This window comes from Panthera leo, chromosome C2 (genome assembly GCF_018350215.1).
Source record: "Panthera leo isolate Ple1 chromosome C2, P.leo_Ple1_pat1.1, whole genome shotgun sequence".
Lineage (NCBI taxonomy): Eukaryota > Metazoa > Chordata > Mammalia > Carnivora > Felidae > Panthera > Panthera leo.
The window spans coordinates 44,157,395-44,169,785 of record NC_056687.1 but is presented as its reverse complement, the minus strand read 5'-3'; the positions used below and the strand labels follow the sequence as shown (position 1 = coordinate 44,169,785).

The window sequence follows — 12,391 nt, the reverse complement described above, 5'->3', positions numbered from 1 at the left end:
ATATTTGTAGGTCGAAGTAATACAATTTGCAAAAGCAAATTACTATGTTTCCTGTTAGATTCCTTTCAGCTTTAAACCTTATCATTCTATAATATCAATACAAAGGTGTTGGCAAAAGTTGACAAAAATATGTATGATGTTTGGGGAAGTTTTCTAGTTAATTCTCAGAAAATTAGTTGATGTATTTTTCAAAAATGCTAGAATATTTTAAGTTAGGATAAGTCAACAAGAATGTGAGCTATCCCCAGTCTGCTTTTGACCTCTATAATCATGCCATTCTCTTTCTCTTGGGGTTTTTATAATTATTTCCTGGAGGAGTTAGGGTCCAATACCTTAGGCAAAAGTCATCTACAAAGATCTCACCCAAAGAAACTTCATTCTCTGGAGAACAGCTGTCCCCATTACAGCACTGCTCTAGTATTCCCTCTAGGCATAATTAATTGGGTGAACTCTTAAAAACTCGTATTCTGATAAGTGAATTTTTTTAGGGTTGATAAAAAGTGAGATTGAGGACTTTTCACAACCAAGAACATGTAATGGATAAAAGATAATTTTTCCTCAAGATATTCACTTATTTTTTCTCATTTTTCTAACTCATTTACATTAATATGAACAATCCATATGTTTAATATTAAGTATACATTAATGTAGTATATATCTTGGATAGTGTTTACCAAGATGTAAACTATAGTTCTATTTCAAATAGATAATAGTGAAGCTTTTATCTTGTGGACCATTTTTAAAACAGGCTCCAGGGATGATTCTGAGGTAATTTGTTCTGCTCATCAGTGCTATCAGAAGATATTGGTGTCAATAATTTCTAAATGGCTTGTTTAACAGCAGATTCAACCATTTGTAAATAATGTCCCTCAAAAAAAAAAGTACTTTTTTTGTGTATCATGGAATAAAATGCTTTATATAGTAACATAAAAATGGGCAATGTTTTATAAGGTGATACTCAGGAAAGTTCAGATTTTCAAATATATTTGTAGAACAAAGAGATAGATATTTACAATGTCTTTTTTTAATGTGTATTTATTTTTGAGATAGAGGGGGGCAGAGCATGAGAGGGGCAGAGATAGAGGGAGATACAGAATCCTAAGCGGGCTTTAGGCTCTGAGCTGTCAGCACAGTGCCCAACAGGGCTCCAACTCACAGACTACAATATCATGACCTGAGCTGAAGTTGGACACTCACCTGACTGAGCCACTCAGGCACCCCTACAATGTCTTAATAGAGATATAACAATTAATATTTAATAACATTTCTGGTGCCATAATGGCAAACATTTTATTGTGCCATAATGGCAAATATTAATACAATGATGACATTAATCTGCTATCAGGAATGTAGAGAAAATCCCCTTATTTCTCATTTATAATAAAATGTTTATTTATCTGTTGTGAAATATAGCCATCATAAGGCCAAGGCAAAATATCTTGGTTTCATTTTGAAGTCTAGATTGTCTGATATAAGTATGGCTACTCCGACTTTCTTTTGTTGACCAATAGCATGATAGGTGGTTCTCCATCCCCTTATTTTCAATCTGAAGGTGTCTTTAGGTCTAAAGTGGGTCTCTTGTAAACAGCATATAGATGGATCTTGTTTTCTTATCCATTCTGTTACCCTATGTCTTTTGATTGGACCATTGAGTCCATTGATGTTTAGAGTGAGTACTGAAAGATATGAATTTATTGCCATTATGATGCTTGTAGAGTTGGAGTTTCTGGTGGTGTTCTCTGGTCCTTTCTGATCTTTTGTTGCTTTTGGTATATATATATATATATATATATATATATATATATATATATATATTCATCTTTTCTCCCCTCAGAAAGTCCCCCTTAAATTTTCTTGCAGGGCTGGTTTAGTGGTCACAAACTCCTTTAATTTTTGTTTGTCTGGGAAACTCTTTATCTCTCCTATTTTGAATGACAGCCTTGCTGGGTAAAGAATTCTTGGCTGCATATTTTTCTGATTCAGTACACTGAATATGTCCCACCACTCCTTTCTGGCCTGCCAAGTTTCTGTGGATAGGTTTGCTGCAAACCTGATCTGTCTTGCCTTGTAGGTTAGGGACTTTTTTTCCCTTGCTGCTTTCATGATTCTCTCCTTGCCTGAGTATTTTGTGAATTTGACCATGATATGCCTAGTTGATGGTCGGTTTTTGTTGAATCTGATGGGGGTCCTCTGTGCTTCCTGGATTTTGATGTCTGTGTCTTTCCCCAGGTTGGGAAAGTTTTCTGCTATGATTTGCTCACATAACCCTTCTACCCTTATTTCTCTTTCTTCCTCCTCTGGGACCTCTATGATTCTGATGTTGTTCCTTTTTAATGAGTCACTGATTTCTCTAATTCTTAAATCATGCTCTTTTGCTTTAATCTCCCTCTTTTTTTCTGTTTTGTTATTCTCTGTAAATTTGTCCTCTATATCGCTGATTCTCTGTTCTGCCTCGTCCATCCTTGCCGCTGCTGCATCCGTCTGTGATTGCAGTTCAGTTATAGCATTTTTTAATTTCATTCTGGCTATTTTTTAGTTCTTTTATCTCTGCAGAAAGGGATTCTAATCTATTGTTGACTCCAGCTAGTATTCTTATTATCGTGATTCCAAATTCTGGTTCAGACATCTTGCTTATATCTGTGTTAGTTAAATCCTTGGCTGTTGTTTCATTGTGCTCTTTCTTTTGGGGTGAATTCCTTGGTTTTGTCATTTTGAAGGGAGAAAAGGAATTAATGAGGTAGAAAACTTGAAATAAAAAAATTAAAATTAAAAAAATATTAAAATTAAAAATTAAATACACACACACAAAAAATCATATAGATGATGCTAGATCCTAGGTATGTTTTGTTCCGGGTGTTGAAAGTGGTTTGCCTGATTAAAAAAAAAGGAAATCATTTGAGAATTGGAAAAAATGAATACAATGAACTAGACTAAAATGAGATGATGGGGGTAAAATAGAATTTGAAAAAAATATACACAAAAGTAAAGAATATAGTAGAAAAATATTAAAGAAAAATATTTCTAATAAAAATTAAAAATAAATATGATTTTTTTCGTTTTCTGTATTTAAGAAAAAGGAAAAGAAATTAAAAAGAGAAAAAAGATTAAAAAAGAAAAAAAAAGAAATTAAAAAACAAGAAAAAATTGTTTGAAAATTTGAAAAAGTGAATACACTGTAGTAGACTAAAGTAAAAAGATGGGAGTAAGATAGAATTTGAAAAAAAATTACATAAAAGCAAAAAATATAGTAATAAAAATTAAATAAAAACATTTTTAAAAGAAATTGAAAGTAAAAATGAAGTTTTTCTCTTTCTGCATTTAAGAAAAAGAAATGAAAAAGAGAAAAAAAGAAAAAGAAAGAAAAAAATGAATTTTTTTGAAAATTTGAAAAGGTGAGTACACTGAATTAGACTAAAATAAAATGATGGAAGTAAAGTAGAATTTGAAAAAATTTACACACAATAAAAAATATAGTAATAAAAAATACAGATATTTTTAATAAAAATGAATTTTTTCTCTTTCTGTATTCAAGAAAAAGAAAAGAACTGTAAAAGAGAAAAAGGAAAAAGAAAAAGAAAAAGAAAAAAATTGAATAGATGAACCTGCTAACAGATTGAAGTAGGACTGAAATTGCTTCATTTTCCCCTAGAAGTCGGTCTATGTACCTCTTTATAGTCCATAAATTAAGCCGGTGGTGAGGCTTGTATTCTTGAAGAGTGAAGTTGGCCCAGTTTGGCGGGGCTCAGTATAACAGTTCTGCTCTCCACTAGATGGCACTGCTAGCCTACTGGGGTGGATTGTTGCGGTGCTCATAGGTGCCTATGTACGTGCGCGGGAGCGGTAAAAATGGTGCCATCCAGCTACCCAGTCTGTTCCGGATAAGCAATCGTGCACTGGTCCTCTGTCTTCAGCTCTTGTCCACTCGCTGCTTTTTCACTCTCCATGACCAGGTCCCAGGCAGAGTACCTCTCTCCTGAGTTTTGTCTCTGATGTGGCTGTTTTCCCTGGCCCTTACTTCTGAAGGACTGCTGCGGCTTTGACCCGTTCCACACCTCTGTGGGAGGGTCTCACTGAGCAATGGCTGAAGGAGCAATGGCCGAATATCAGCTGCACCCAGGAACGCCCACTGGACCCTGCTGTTGCCGGTGCCCCGAGACTGTGGCCAGGTGCCGGCCTGCCCCCCAAAACGTTCACAAGACAGTGTAGCAGCAGCATTTCAGGGATTATGGAAAATCACAACACACATTTGGCACCAGGCTTCACCCTCAACGACCTTGCCCCAGCACCAGCGAATGTGGCGGCCTTCCAGGGTGTGCTGGGACCAGGTGTCCTCAACAGTCTCAACCAAATGTCCTTCCAGCTTTTCCCCATGTGGCCGAGAACCTCCCAGACCCCTCTCTGTTCCTGGGGATTTGCCCTTCCCACCAGAGCACCACCAGCTATGGAGCTGCGGAGTTGCAGCCTTTGCACTCCCCTTGTTTACAGTTTTAATGGAATTTAAACCCTCTCCTTTCTCCTTTTCCTTTCTCCCTTTTTAGTTTAGTCCCTGTGGCTGTTTCCAATTTTCCACTTTCTCTACAGCTGCTTTTGGAGAGGGGTGCTTTTCCTGAATTCCTCCCCCTGTCTCTGTCCTCTCTCCCCCTGCAAAAACACCTCCCTGCTCGCCATGGCTTCTCGCTCCCCAAGTTCACTTCTCCATGCCACATACCTGCTGAATTCTGTGGTTCAGGTTGTGAAGATTATTGTGTTAATCCTCCAATCAGTTTTCTAGGTGGGTAGGATGGTTTAGTGTTGGTCTGGCTGTATTTCATGGATGCGAGACACACAAAAACCTTCCATGCTGTTCTGCCATCTTGGCTTCTCCTCCAAAATATCTTGGTTTCAAAAGGTCCCCTTTGGGCTTAAGAAAACAAAACAAACCAGTGAACAGAAAAATGAAAATAATATATGGTTAATGTTTTTAATTAGTTATAAACAGAAATTACAGGTTTTCTTTCTGCTTGTTATTGCTGAGGCTTAGTGATTTAGTCTCAATACAGTATATTATTACAGTTAAACTTACATAGTATGGATAAACATAGAATTAGTTCTTATTGAATTGTTTTCCCCATTTGAATTTTATATTGTTTTCCTTTTTTTTCCAAAATGTTTTCATCCTCATTAATCATCTGGCAACTATTTTTTACTTGAATTTTTAGATGTGTTTAAAAATCAATCTTTATACCTGAGGTGTAGGTTCCATTTTTTCATCCCTCTCTTTACCACATATCAATCTTATCTACTTTTTCTGTTATCTATCTCTATAAATTGAAACATTTTTTTTCTTCAGTTATCCTTGTGTATTTTAGAATACAGGTTAAGCTATTATACATGGAGCTCCAGGCTTAAATGAGACATAATTTTATTCCACTCTTACTTAGAAGTCACCAAGTAGATGGTTCAGGCTCTCAGGGAAGCTCAACTCCACATGATCATTCATGCTGGAGCTGGAGAAATTGTTCCTTTATGTGATTGAACAAGAATTACCATTATGTTGGCTATTCAATCTACAGGAAGAAAAAGAGAGTGAATGTCTAGTGCAAGCAATTTCCTTTCAAACAAAAGAATGAAAAGGAACTCCCCCCTCACTTCCTAGTTATTAGATTTTAGACAATTGGCTACAAAAAGCTATGTACAAGAGAGACAAGGGTGACCATATTCCCAGCCAACTCACTATTATCACATTTAAAGGGAATGACACATTTTGGGTAGGAATTAGCAATGTGCTGTATAAAATTAGAAATTTTTGACTAATAAAATATTGATTTTTTTTTCTTTTACAAACATCAGATAAACAACTTGAATTCCTTTTGTCTACAGGTTCACTTGGACATTTCCTATCATTTCTAATCCCCTCTACTTCCTAAATGAAGTCAAAGATATTGTAATCATTTTCTAATGTACTTGACTACTTAGGGCTGGATAACTTTGGAATGTATTGACTATTTCTAAGAAGTATTACAAAATGTTCAGCAAACTTTTCCTTACTTAAATTTATTAAATTATTAGTACCAGTCTAATCCTTCCACAACTTGACACCACCAAATTTCACCACTTTATCTTGTATTGAGGTCTATCCATTCTTTAAATCCATACTCTATATGTTTACCTTTATGGCTTTGCTTCTACTGTTCTCTTTGCTTAGAGTGTTTACTTTTACTTTTATTGGAAAATTTCCAAACCCATAAAGCCCAAAACAAATGTTATTTTTTATTGTCGCCTTTTCTTTTGCCATAAGAATTGATCTCCATGTTCTGAAACACTATAATATTTCTACTTATTTTACTTATTTACCCCATCCTATGGTAAAATAGGGAATATAATATAACAGTAGTTTCCGGATAGGATGGAGTAATTTGCTGCAGACCAATATTCCTCTCATGAACAGTAGAAAAGGTAGAGAATTAAATAAAGACATCAGAAGTAAAGAAGATCAGAGGAATTAAGTTTCTGGAGGGGTAGAATCATATAGTGGTGAGCTGACAATCTACAGACTCATTTTTTTTTCCTGAGGATATTTTGCTGATGTTGGTCATTGTTAAAAAACTTAAAATATGAATTTGCTTGGGCAGAGTAGAACTATTGTAGGAGATCATAAAATTCAGGACTTTGTTCATCTCATGGGATATAGAGAGAAGTAAAAGGGATTTTAGAGGCTTCCAATATACAATGTTACATGCCGCCCCCCCAAAAAAAAACATTTGCCAAATTCTGAAGTCATGTGGCTGGGAGATATATGCTTCTACTCAAAAACTTTAAAAGTAAACTGGAATTTTCTAAAGTATGACTGTATTGAGGAGACAAAGAGTTGAGTTCAGGACTAGACAAAGAAATAAGACCTTTCAGAAGAAGTAAAGCTCCCAAAAAGAATCTTGGAAGCTGTAGGCACTAAGAAGAAGGCAAACTGGAGACACACTGACATTTATCAAAAGTGCAATTTCAAAATCAACTCAGCGAGATCCTGGAACTGAAGTGATCCCAATTTGTCTGTTTGCAGAGGAAAGAATGAACTGTCCTTGAGTTAAATATAACCTTTAGCCTCTGATATTTTGGTATCATGTCAACTTCAACAAGATGTGCACATACTTAGCTGCTAACAAGATTATTTGCCAATAATTCACAGAAAACCCAAAGAACTTTCTAAAGTATTTACCCTGGTTAATGAGAAATTCCTTTACTGGGAGGTCTGTTTCCTCAGGTGGGTCCAATGGTATTATGCAATATATACTTCTCTTTTAAAAAGTTTTAATGTTTATTTATTTATTTTTTGAGAGAGAGAGAGAGTGTGAGCACAAGCAGGGGAGGGGAAGAAAGAGAGGTCAAGAGAGAGAATCCCAAGTAGGCTCCATGCTGTCAGCCCAGAGCCTAATGCAGGGCTCAATCTCATGAACCATGAGATCATGACCTGAGCCAAAATCAAGAATTAGACACTACTGACTGAGCCACCCAGATGCCCCTGCAATATACCCCTATAGATTAAAATAAGATTGGAGATCCCTAGAAGCTACATATTTGCTCAGCTATCTCTTTCCCTATCCTGCCTTTCTGCTTTCACTGTAGGATTTTCTTGACAGGCACTCTATTTCAAGCTTTATTTCTAAAGAACCCATCCTTTGAGAAACTCTAAAATTATTTTTACAATCCTGGATTTTATTGAAAGTCACCAAGAATGCAAAGCTAATATAATACAAACCAAAACACAAAAGAAAAGCAGACAATAAACATGATCCAGGTTTTGAAATTACTAGATAAGAAATTTAAAATAAATATTATGTCTAAAAATAGAATAAAAATGGGAAGAAATGAGTACATGTATGGAGAATTTTACTAAAGAATTAGAACCTGTTAAAATCAAATGTAACTTGGGGCGCCTGGGTGGCTCAGTCGGTTGAGCGGCCAAACTTCGGCTCAGGTCATGATCTCTCGGTCCGTGAGTTCGAGCCCCGCATCGGGCTCTGTGCTGACAGCTCAGAGCCTGGAGCTTGTTTCAGATTCTGTGTCTCCCTCTCTCTGACCCTCCCCCATTCATGCTCTGTCTCTCTCTGTCTCAAAAATAAATAAACGTTAAAAAAAATTAAAAAAAAATCAAATGTAACTTCAAAAACTATAATTGACAGGTTTACATAACAGAAAACAGAATTACTCAACTGGAAGAGAGGTCAGGGTAAAATATGCAAAGTGAAACACTTTGTTATGGATTGAATCATGACATGATGTACTGAAGCTCTAACACCAAGTATCTCAGAATGTTACCTTATTTGGAAACAGGAATATAAAAAAATTGTTTTTGATGCTTATTTATTATTGAGAGAGAGCATGAGCAGGAGAGGGGCAGAGAGACAGGGAGACACAGATTCTGAATCAGGCTCTAGGCTCTGAGCTGTCAGCACAGAGCCCAACACGGGGCTCAAATCCAGGAACCATTATATCATGACCTGAGCCATAGTCAGATGCTCAACTGACTGAGCCACACAGGCACCCCTGGAAACAGGATTATTGCTCATGTAATTGATTAAGATAGGGTCATACACTAAGAGGGTGGGCCCTTCATGCAATATGAACGTTGTCTTTATAAGAAGAGGAGGGCAACACAGAGGGAAGCCAGCCATGTCAAGGCTCAGAGATACAGAGAGAATGCCATGTGAAGGTGGAAGCAGAGATTGGAATGGTGCATCTATGAGCCAATGATTTTCAGTTGTCCCGAGGGGTAGGAGATAGGAATGGAAGAGATTCCCCCTCACAATTCTCAGAAGTAACCAATCCTTCTGACATCTTGACTTTGGACTTAGAGTTTTCATAAGTATGAGAGAATAACTTTCTGTTGTTTTAAGGTGCTTAATTACTGGTAATTTGTTATAGCCACCCTAGGAAATTAATACACATGAAGATGTTTCTTCCAAAAAAAGGGGGAATTTAATAAAAATAAATAAAAGACACAGAACACTGTAAAACGTACATAGCTGGAATACCAAGAGTGGAGGGAGAGGATTGTAGATAAATTATGTTTGAAGTGGTTGAGAATTTTCAAACACTGATGTAAGACATTAACTAGCAACTCACAGAATCGAGTGTTGTACAAAATCTGGTATAAGTTTAGAAAAATAAATAACATGAAAATAACACTTCTGCAAATTGCAGACAAAAAATAAATCTTAAATGCAGAGAGAAAGAAATAAGTCTGCACTCAAAGAAATGCAGCCAAAAGCCAATCACAAGACAACACTGAAACTATGAAAAGAAGTAAATGCCAAGCTTGTCTTTTATATCCAGTGAAAATAGCTTTTAAAATGGCAATAAGCAATATCCATTTATATGTAAGATGTAGTGGACCATGGCAAGTCAATGATCCTATTGCAGTAAATCTAAAAAAGCCAAAATAATAACAGAAATATATCTTGTAACTGTGGTAAAAAAAATCAATGAGAACTAGAAGAATCAGAATTCCAGAGAGAACTGAACTGTTCAGATGTATGTTGGTGATTAATAGACATTTTTCTGAGGGTTCTTGCTCATTCAGTGTGTAGGTTTTGAATACTCAAAAGATATTTGACCTCTGAAAGAAAAAGGGGGAAAGCTCTCAATGGTTTTGTGGGGTTAAACTTAGAAATTATAAGATTAAAGGACCTCAAGCACACAGCCACGTTTCCTCCCCAGTGGCTTTTTGCTGAATTCTGGGGCTGCATACAGGACTTAACCTGTAGGCCCAGTACATCTTAAAATCACAGTAGCATTTCAGAGGTCCTTCAGTGTTTAGGAAGCAAAATGGGTGGCGGCCCCTGACTAAAAAACATGTCCAATCTTTGACTTCAAGTATTTGCCACAACGTGAAGCTACACCAGGGAGAAGTTAGAAAGCTCTGAAGGTCCAACATGCAAAGAACTTGGAAGTCATCAGTTCTATCCTGACAGCAAGAAGAAAGCTGACAATAAACTAAAAACCAACAATTCTTCTTGTGAAGTCACAAGTCAGGCCACTACTGCCCCAAAAGGAGACATAGATGAACACAGAGAATTATAGCTTACTGGAAACAGAAGTCATTGCTGTCATTACTGGAGCATGGTGGGAACATTTAAAGGGTGACTGACTAATTGTCAAAGATTTAATGTGCACTAGTTCAAATATAAAAACTCCTGGGGCTCAGTCTTTTTTTTTAAGTAATTAATTTTTATTTGAGGAATTTTATATGTGATTCCTTCCACTGTAGTTCCAGTGATTCCATCACTGTAGTTCCTCCAAAGTCAGGATCATAATCTTCAAAATAGCCATTTTAAAAATAACTTTTTTGTTCAATATACAGTTCACTGTCAGTCCAGAGTTCTTTCATTGGGCTTCTTTGATCTCCACTTGAATATGGACATATTTCAAAAACTCCCATATTTGGGATCCAGTTTCTTTAGGGCCCTAGAGGTCAAATTGTAGGAAGTACACTGATTGCTATTTTGGCAAGTGATCTAAAATTATTATTCTTTAATTGTTTCTAATATCAAAAAGTCTTGTTACTTCCACTCCACTCCATAAGCCTAGCAAAAAATGTTGTAGGTCTTATTGTCACCACTACAATAAACTTTCTGTGATGGATGCATAACCTGTGTCTCAATCTAGCCACTTCTGGCCTCAGTCTTATTGAGGGGGCACAGTTTTGTGAATTTTACCTTCAGAAGTTCTACCAGGTTATCAGGGTGAAGATTAGAGGAAAATCTTGTTCTTCCAGTAAGGGCCGGGGGATGGAGAGCAGCTCATTTTAAAATATGCTTGGAGCTGGGTACCTGGGTGGTTCAGTCAGTTAAGAGCCTGAGTTCCACTCAAGTCATGATCTCAGGGCTCTTGAGTTTGAGCCCCACATAGGGCTCTGTGCTGACAGCAGGAGCCCGGAACCCGCTTGGGGTTCTGTGTCTCCCTCTCTCTCTGCCCCTTCCCCACTTGCACTCTGTCTGTCTCTCTCTCAAAAATCAATAAACATTAAAAAAATTCTTTTGATAAAATATGCTCAGATCATTCTGTTCTCCACAAACACCTAAAGTCAAGGGGATCTGTTTCTTGAGAAACCGACTTTAGTTTCACAAAAGCCCAAATGACAAGGATGTGGAGCAGTAGAAATGATCATTCACTGAAAAAGAAATGATGTATTAAGCTACAAAAAGACACGGAGGAAACTTAAATGTATATGGCTAAGTGAAAACAAGTCAGTTTGAAAAGTACAGTCTACATACTGTATGTCTACTTACATGATATTCTGGAAAAGGAAGAAGTATAGCAATGTAAAAATATCAGTGTTTACCAGAGGTTTAGGGAGAGGGAGGAAAGGATAAATAGGTGGAGCATAGGAGATTTTTAGGGTAGTGAAACTATTCTCTGAGATACTATAGTGATGGATAGATGACGTCACACATTTGTCAAAACCCATAGAACCGTACAGCACAGAGTGAACCCTAATGTAAGCTATGGTCTTTAGTTAATAATAACATATCAAAATTCATTCATCAGTAATAACTTTATTACACCAGGGAAAGATGTTAATAATAAGGGATGCTGTGCACAGAGGGAGAGTACATATATGTAAGCTCTATACTTTCTGCTCAGTTTTTCTGTAAATCTAAAACTGCTCTAAAAAGTAGTCTATTAACTAATCAAAAACAAAACAAAACAAGACAAAAGGACCTTTGAAGGGAAGAACTGAATTACCCTCAGCCTTTCAATGATGAGGATGAAAGACTCAAAGAGCTCTCAATTAAAATTCTACCCTAGAATGAACCAAATGTTCATCAGGAATGCATCAAATGCATATTGAAAATTAATAAATTATAACACAGCCATGATCTCCTGCAATCTGTGGTTGGATGAGTCGCTTATACTTTCATCCATTTGCCTAAGAGAGAAAAGGAAATAATCTCTGGGGTGCAAGATTACATTATCTGAGGACTTTACAGTTCTCATATATACAATGGTCAGATACTATAAAAATTACTTTACATACAAAAATGTAAGAGTATATGACTAATAACTAAGAGAAAAGACAGACAACCACTGAAGATACTGATTATTATTTAGATAGGTGCTATTTTGTAACCACTTTTTAACTGCTCTTTCCACCTTTGTTTTTATTCTGGTGTTTATGGCCCCCACCTTAATTCCTTTGTCACTGTTGTCAGGGAGATATTTTATTAAAAGCTTAATCTTCAACATTTGGGGAGCTGTTAAGTTGCATTTTTGTCTGTCAAAGCCCTCTGTGATCACCACTGAATGTCTATGTAGACAATAAAGTTTATTTTTTCTATATCTTCCAAAAGATTGCTAAGGTCCAGGGGAGCATCCTTACTGTCTTGGCTCTCAAAATCTATTTATTTATTTATTT

General features: G+C 36.4%; 1 non-coding gene across 1 annotated transcript; it reads right to left on the bottom strand.

Moving 5' to 3' along the window:
* Nucleotides 1-10,567: 10,567 nt before the first annotated feature.
* On the bottom strand, nucleotides 10,568-10,673 carry LOC122199046. Its single transcript, XR_006193315.1, has one exon. It is a non-coding gene; the product is annotated as a small nucleolar RNA SNORA1 (small nucleolar RNA).
* Between the last annotated feature and the right edge of the window lie 1,718 nt (nucleotides 10,674-12,391).